Genomic DNA, 8,763 nt, shown 5'->3' with positions numbered 1-8,763 from the left:
TGAGGAGAGGATGGAGTCCTGAGTGGATGTGTGAGGAGAGGATGGAGTCCTGAGTGGATGTGTGAGGAGAGGATGGAGTCCTGAGTGAATTTGTATTATTGACAAGGACAGATTCCTCAGACCCATGGGAACTGCCAATGCCACCATCTGGTCTGAGCACTGATGCTGATTGTGTAAAACTAGCAGCTACAGCTTCTTTTCAGGATGAGAGCAGCCTGCGACTCTCCTGCTGAGACTTCCACCAATACTAGCTCGCCCCTCCTCTTGGGCTCTACATAGTACACATTTGAGGTTCCAGGTTGTTCCAGTTTTGGTGCCCACCTCATGCCAGCTTTCCGTGTGTTGGTGTGTGTCTGTCCGTCCAACTGTCCTCTCTGCACTCCTTCACTGCCCCAGTCATTTTTCCAGGGCCAAACCATGCTGGACATAAAATTTGCCTGTTTGAAAGTGTGTCACACTTGGGAAGCAGAGGCAGGTGGATCTCTGTGAGTTCAAGACCAGCCTGGTCTACAGAGCTAGTTCCAGGACAGGCTCCAAAACCACAGAGAAACCCTGTCTCTAAAAATAAAAAAAAAAAAAAAAAAAAGAAAAAGAAAAAAAAAAGTGTGTCACAGAGTGAAGGCTGATCTAGAACTTGTACACATCTCCTTCAAGTCGCCCTCCAACTAACATCAGCGATCCCCCTGCCTCCACTCATCAAGGACTGGGTTATTATAGGCACCAGCCACCACACGCAGCTCTAGCTTTGCCTCTTGTAGGATTTCTGGGAGTGGAATCATGCTGGTATTGGAGTGTTCTGTTTTGTTTAATTTTCTTTTACATTTATTTATTTGTTGTGTGGGTATAATACACTTGCATGTGTGCCATGGAATGGATGTGGAGACCAGAAGACAACATTCAAGAGCCTCCTCTCTCTTCCCACCAGATAGATTCCTGAAGTCACACTCAGGTGGTCGTGGGGCTTGGCAGCAAGCCCCTTTACCCTGCTGAGTCTACTCACTGGTCCACTGTTTTCTTTTGGGGAGAGGATCTCCCGTGTAGCCCACACTGGCCTTGAACACACTGTATAGCTCTCGATGTTCCAGTGTTCTGTTGTGTAATATTAATTTAACTAGGCAGAGGCATTTACCTTTGTCTACGCTGCATTTGTTTAACAATATAAGACTGTGTGTTTAATTATGTAAAGATGACTAGCGTCTGTTTCTGTTTCATTTGCCTGCCTAAGACGCCTGATTGGTGTAATAAAAAGCTGAACGGCCAATAACCAGGCAGGAGAAAGGCTAGGAGAGGTTTTCCAGGCAGAGAAAATAAGTAGGAGAAGAAATCCAGGCTCCAGAAGAATGAGAAGAACAAGAGGAGGAGGAGAAGAGAAGGAGGGAGACGCCTGGGGCCAGAAGCCACGCAGCTGCCAGACAGACAGACAGAGAAGCTGAGAAAGTAAGATACGCAGAAGTAGGAAAGGAAATAAGACCTGAGGCAAAAGGAAGATAAACAGAAACAGGTTAATTTAAGTTAAAAGAGCTAGCCAGAAACAAGCCTTAGCTAGGCTGAGCTTTCAAAACTAATAATAAGTCTCCATGTCATGATTTGAGAGCTGGTTGGTGTCCTAAAAGAGAAAGCCTGGCACGGTGATCCTCCTGCCTTAACCTCCAAGTGCTGGGATCACCAGGGGTAGCCACTAACCTGGCTTAGATTCACATGCTCTCTCTACAGAGTGGTGTCCTCGTGACCCACCGGGTAGGAGGTAGCTGTCCATCCCTCCCTCGTCATCACTGGCACTCCAGAGCATGGCATGCCACGCTGCCCTGGAGGCGGGAGGCTTGCTCCCAGGGAGCTCTCAGGCTCCTTCTCCCAGCGAGCAGAGCTGAACATTTCTTTCTTTGGGGTTCTGCAAAACGTCAGATCTGAAGAGAGGGTGCTGAGAACAGGAGAGTGAAAGGAGATCCCTCCAGAAGCTTCCATGGACAGAGCCCTGGTGTTCAACTCTTCCTGGGGGATGCAAGAACAAACATCTATTTGCCCCACATGGGAAGCCAAAGACAGAACAAAGTAATGATTCTGTCAACATCCAACTCCATGAAGAGGGCGTTTCCTGTGGCTACAGGCAGGAATGTGGGTGGGGAGTGACCTGGAAGAGCAGGACTACTCAAAGGTATCCAAATGCCTGAAAAGCCTTCCCCAGCATTGCAGGCGAGGATTCACAAAAGCTGCATCCCTAGAGCTCTCTGCACAACTTTCAGACGGCTTAGTTTCCTCTCCCAGCCAACCCACCATAGTTACATCTGTAATCTTAGTCTAGGGTCCTGTGAAGCCTTGTAACTTCAGGAACTTCCTTAGATCTGTAAATTGTTTACTTCCTGTGTCTTAAGGAGTCTGCCTTCTTCCTGGGAGGGAATGTTTCAAATCAGAAGAATTTAGTACATAATAAAGCCCGACACCCATGCAGAGTGTCTCTGGCAGGGGAGGGCTAACCTGGTCCCTTAGCTCCCTTTCATGCTGCCCAGTGTTGCTACAGGGTTGCAGCAAAGCCAGAGCTTAGGGCTGGTCCCTGCACGCCCCCCCTTCAGCCATCCTCCTGCCTAGTTGGTACAGTCCAGATGACACCAAATAACTTCCCTCTCACCCCCCCCCATGCAATTCCCACTGCCCAGTCCTTTCCTGAGAGAATTCCATTTCTTCTTCAAGGCCCAGCACTAAGCTCGACAAAGCTTCGGAACTTGAAGCTGCCCCTCCCTCTGTGCCTCAGTCAAGCCAGCACTGAGCCTCTACACCCTCGCCATCCCCCCTCAGCACCAAAGACCAACAACATGGAAGCCCTGGAGTCTACCTAGGGCTTCCTGGAGTCTGGAGGCTCTGGGCCGAGATGGGAAAAGCACTTTCCAGGATCGGACTTGGGTGGACTCATTTGTAGCAGGGGCTAGGATCTGGGGTTTTAGTTTTAGGCGGCTGCTGCCTGGAACCAGGTGGGATTTTTTGTTGTTGTTCTGTTTTAACTTTTTATTACGTTTAGTTATTTGTCAGAGGCAGGGGGGTAGGGAGACAATGTGTGGGCACTTGTTATCTTCTTCCACGGTGTGGGTCCTGGAGCCAGTATTCGCCATCAGGCTTGATGGCAAGTACCTTTGCCTCAGCCAGTCCTGGTTGTTTGTTTGTTTGTTTGTTTTGAGAGAGAGGGTCTCAGGCAGTCCAGGACGGCCTCTAATTCCCTCTGGGGCTGAGGATGACCTTGAACTCCTGATATTCCTGTTTTCACCTCTAAAATATTGGGGTTGCAGGTGTGTACATCACCATCACCCAGGTTTTTTAATAATACTTATTTATTATGTATACAGTATTCTGTCTGTGTGTATGCCTGCAGGCCAGAAGAGGGCACCAGACCCCATTCAGATGGTTGTGATTGCTGGGAATCCATGTGGTTGCTGGGAATTGAACTCGGGACCTTTGGAAGAACAGGCAATGCTCTTAACCACTGAGCCATCTCTCCAGCCCTACCATCACCCAGTTTTGCCTGGCTTCAGGAATGCTAGGCAAGCCTTCTACAAGCTACAGGCCCAGCCTATCTTTCTTTTTCTGAAACAGGGTGTTGCTACGTAGCCTAGGCTAGCTCTGGACTGGAAATCCTCCTGCCTCAGCTGCCCAAATTCTGCGATTAGAACCTTAAACCAGGCATACATGTAGTTCCCCTCTCCTCTCCTCCCTCCCCTTACCTCTCTTATTTAAAAAAGGGAGAAGGAGTATTTATTTGATTTTTGAATCAGGGTCTCACCACATTGCTCAGACTGGCTTTGAATTCACTTTGCAACCCCAGCAGGTCTGAAACTTGGAATCCTCCTGCATCTACCTCCAGCCTTACCTAGCTGCTCTTCCAGAGGACCTGGGTTTGTTTCCCAGCACCCACGTTTTGAAGGTCAAACACCCAAATCTCCAGTTCCAGGGGATCCAACACTCTCTTCTGACCTCCAAGAGCACCAGGCACATACATGGTACACAGATATATATGCATGCAAATAAAAAATTAGTTAATTAATTAAATGTTCGGTACTTAAAATTCTGGAAACTCACCGTGAGACCCAACACCCATCCTTCCTCCCAGCTTCTGCCCAGGTGTGCAGTGAGGAGTTTGAACCTAGCTTAGGAGGGAAGCCACAGTGCAACAATTTCCTGGACCGTGGTGCCCTCTGGTGGCCACTAGTAAAATAACACTATGATGATTCTGGATAGAAAAAGGTCTACAATTTAGTCAGAGCAGTGTTTCTCAACCTGTGGGTCGCGAAACCCTTTCACAGGGATCATATGTCTGATACTTACATTATGAATCAAAAGAGTAGCAAAATTGCAGTTATAAGGAATGGAGAGATGGCTCAGTAGATAAAGTGCCTGCTGGGCAAGCCGGAGGAGCCGAGTTCAGATCCACAGTAGCCACTTAAAAACTGAGTTTGGGGGGCTGGAGAGATGGCTGCCCTTCCAGGGGACATGGGTTCTACTTCCAGAACCCACATGGCAGCTCTTAACTGCCTGTAATTCCAGGTTCAGGGGATCCAATGCCCTCATACAGACACGCATACAGGCAAAACCCCAGAGCACAAAAATATAAATAAACAAATAAATAAATAAATCTTTTAAAAATTACAGTTATGAAGTAGCAACAGGTATAATTTTATGGTTGTGGGTCACCACAACATGAGGGACTGTGTTAAAGGGTTTCGGTGTTAGGGAGCCACTGGCTTAGAGCATCCACCAAAATGTATTATATTAACTTAATTATCATATAATGCAATAGTTAGGTTTTCTTTTATTAAGATGTTCTCAGATAGCCCCTGCTGGCCTTGAACTCCCTACTCACAACTCTTGCCTCCCCTTCCCTAGTGCTGGAATAACAGGCCTGCATGGCCAGCCCCAGTGTATACGATGATGGGGATGGAACCCAGGGCTTTTGCACGCTGGATGGAGTCTGTTCTCACGGACTCTGTGTGTGTGTGTGTGTGTGTGTGTGTGTGTGTGTGTGTGTGTGTATGGGGGGGAGGGAGCAGGAGACAGGGGTGTGCATTGCCACCGCACACCTTTGAAGGCCAGAGGTCAACTCTGGAGAGTCAGCTCTCTCCTTTCACCTTAACATGGGTTCAAGGAACCAAACTCAGGCCCCCGAGGCTCCTGAGGCAAGCTCCTGTACCAGGCGAGATAGGTCAGGTTTGGGTTTTTCAATGTAGGAGAGCTCCAGGTGGAACTCTGGTCAAATGAACAGTTGGCTGGAACATTCTGCAGCTTGAGGGAGTCGAATGGACAGAAGGAAGATGAGTGGAAACCCAAAGCATCTCGGTGGCTGCTGAGGACTCGTGTGGCTCTCTGCATGTGCGGCTGTGTGCACAAGAGTGCAGCTGCTCAGGGAGGTCAGGAGAGGGCGTCTGACCCTATGGAGCTGGAGGTAGAGATGTCTGTGCGCTGCCTGAACTAGAATGGAGCAGCTTGTGTACTTAGTCCTGGGGTGCAAGCCGTGTCTCCTGGCTGTGACTTTTGGCCAAAAGACTCTCTCTCTCTCTGACCCATGCTACTGCTTCCTTCTGAATAATGATGTCCTGCTACATTGGGGTCATAAAGAACTGAGATGGTATTTAAAGCCACAGGATCAAATTAGCTCCCTAGGGACTTGGTGGAGAGGAAGCGTGAAGTCTGAACCACGGGAAAATGGGCATTATAGATGCTTATCCACTGGGAAATGATATTTTAAACACAGACATGTACTGTAGAGTAGAATAGCAGGCAAGAGGTGGGAAAAATATTGCTGGGAAACATAAGGTTGTAGCTCTCTGTTAAAGGCGGGTCGGGTATGCACGAGGACCTGAGTTCCCTGCCCAGAGCGGAATAAACCAGGCAGGGAGCCGGGCACCTGTACTCCCAGCACAGAGGAGGTGGAGGCAGGAAGGTCAGGAACTCAAGGCCAAGCACAGCAAGGTGGCACTCATCTTTAATTCCAGAATTCCAGCGGCTGAGGCAGGAGGATGAAGACTTCAAAGTCAGTTGACTGAGAATAGCAAGATCAAGGTGAGGTGCAGTGTACATGCCTGTGCCTGCAACTCCAGCATTTTAGAGGTACAGATAGAATCAGGAGTTCAAGGTCACAGAGCTTGAGAGTTGACTTAGGGGTTAGGAGCCCTTGTTGCTCTTGCAGAGGATGGGGATGTTCCTTCCTGGCACCCACATGGCTGCTCTTTCAATGCCCTCTTCTGACCTCCACAGGTACTGCACACGTGTGCGCATACATATATGCAGGCAAACACTCAGACACATAAAATACTATTTTTTAAAAGGAGTTTAATATCATCATGAGCTACAGGGGGAATTCAGAGCCAGCATGGGTTGTATGAGACCCTGCCTCAAAAAGACAAAGGGAGGAAAGGGTACTGTTTTACCTCATCAGAGTAGCTGAGGTTTAAACTACTAACAGCCTGGCTGCCAAGGAGTTAGCCTAGGGGAATTCCTTTCCCGTAGACAATGGCTTCAACTAAGTCTCTTCTGTTCCAATAAAACTCGAGATTCAAAGACTCTGGTGAAAGCCTGTGAGTTCAGAGAGATAGAGTAGCGACTTGCTTTCTCTCTTAGCTGGCCTCCCGAAAGCCTCTCTCCTTCCACACTACCCCAACTAACAAACCCACTTATGATCCTCTCTGCTTCTTCCTGTCAGCTAGTTAGTTGCTAATCGCGCCAACCTGAACCTAGGTTAATTGTATTTAATTAATGCAAATGCAACGTATCTTTACATAGTTAAGCAAATATTCCACAACAGGAGGGCCAGAGATAGGGCTTAGTGGATAAAAGTGCTTGCCCTGTAAGCCTGGGGATCTGAGCTTGACACCCCCATGACTAACAGTGGCAGGAGAGAACTGGCTCCCCAAAGCTGTCTTCTGACCTCCACAGAAGTCGTAAGTCAAGCAATAAAGTATAGATACATTCAAAACAAAACAAATCCAAGAAGATCAGTGGCCACACCCAGCCTCACCGATGTCTCATTTGTAAAGCAAGCAAGAAAAGCTGGGTCCTGGTGGCGCACGCCTTTAATCTCAGCACTCGGGAAGCAGAAGCAGCGGATCTGAGTTCGAGGCCAGCCTGGGCTACAGAGTGAGTTCCAGGACATCCAGGGCTACACAAAGAAACCCTGTCTAGAAAAGACAAAAAGAAAAAGAAAAGCCCATCTCAGCCCCAGCCAGCTGCCTGTCCCTAGGTTCTGCCCTGGGACAGCTTTAAGGATAGGTGTTCCATGGTTTTGCCCCAAGGGACTGACTTTATCTTAAACCAGCAGTTGGTGGAAGGCACTGAAGCATGGAGAACAGTAAGCCAAGGAAGGTTCTTCCTGGGTCTGCAGCAGCTCAGAGGACCGGAGAGCGATGCCGCACCCACTCAGGAGCAGAGATAACCCATGGGTGGACCTGCCAAGGCTCCCTTGCCTGGCCCAGCATCACTAGATCACAGGAGCAGATAGGCATTAAAAACTTGGGTTAATCCCTGTACTCGGGAGACAGAGGCCTGGTGATCTCTGTGAGTTCAAGGCCAGCCTGATCTCTATAGAGCGAGTACCTGGACAGCCAGGGTTACACTGAGAAACTCAGTTTCGAAAAGCAAACAAACAAAGCAACAAAGAGGGGGTGTCTAGTGGGTGGAACACTTGCCTAACATGTATGAAGCCTGACTGTCATCCCCATCACCCACTTCGAACATGAAACTTAAAAAACAACAAAACAGTTTACTTTTCAATTGCATCATCAAGGAAAAGTCTGGAGGCCTGGAGAGGGAGCTCAGCTGGAGTGCCTGCCCTTGCTAGCTTGCTCAAAGTCCTGGGTTTGATGCCCAGCACCACATAAACTCAGAAACCTGGATGCAGTGGTACACCCTTATGTTCCCAGTTCAGTGGAGGCAAGACAATGGGGAGTTCCAGGTGCGGTGGAGACAACCGGGCAGTCCTGAAATCTTTTCACAAAACAGACAACAGCCCTGTGTGATGGCAAAGGCCTTGAATCCCAACACTCCAGAGACAGAAGCAGACAGGTGTCTGAGTTTGAGGCCAGCCACACCAGTCAGGTCAGTTCCCGCACAGCAGTTAAGCGTGCTTCAAATAATCTCCAGGTGCTGAGTTAATGGAGGAATTTATTCCTTTTACTGGAGAGTCCATCTTGGTTACTTCCATGGCATTCCTGCGCTCCTGCGCCAGTGCGCATGGCTTGTAGGGTAAGACTGATGACCGTTTATCTGCTCGGGCAGTGTGCAGAGAGAGGACCTTCCAACTCTATGAAGCCTCTTGGGGAGCATTTTCAGGGCTCTGACTTTTGCATAGGCTGCATTTGTTTAACTCTGCAAAGCTGTGTTTCTATGCCTGTCTAAAACACCTGAGGGTCCTAATAAAGAGATTAACAGCGAGGCACAGGTGGGGCTTGCAGGCAGAGAGGATAAATAGAAGGAGAACTCTGGGAGGAGGGAGAACAAGGAGAGGAGGACATCAGGGGTCAGCCACTCAGCTACACAGCAAACCACGGAGAAAGAAGGAAAGAAAGGTATACGGAAATAGAGAAAGATAAAAGCCCAGAGGCAAAAGGTAGTCGGGATTATACAAATGAAGAAAAGCTAGCCAGGCTGGGTGGTGGTGGCACACGCCTTTAATTCTAGCACCCAGGAGGCACTCGGGAGACAGAGGCAAGGCAATCTCTGATAGTCTGAGCCTGGTCTACAAAAGCTAGTTCCAGGACGTGCTCCAAAGCTACGGAGAAACCCTGTCTC

The sequence above is a fragment of the Alexandromys fortis genome, unplaced genomic scaffold, assembly GCF_014885135.2.
Source record: "Alexandromys fortis isolate MF-2015 unplaced genomic scaffold, M_Fortis_MF-2015_v1.1 scaffold_144, whole genome shotgun sequence".
NCBI classification, from domain to species: Eukaryota; Metazoa; Chordata; class Mammalia; order Rodentia; family Cricetidae; genus Alexandromys; species Alexandromys fortis.
The sequence above is the reverse complement of the archived record's forward strand: the minus strand, read 5'-3'. Positions refer to the sequence as shown.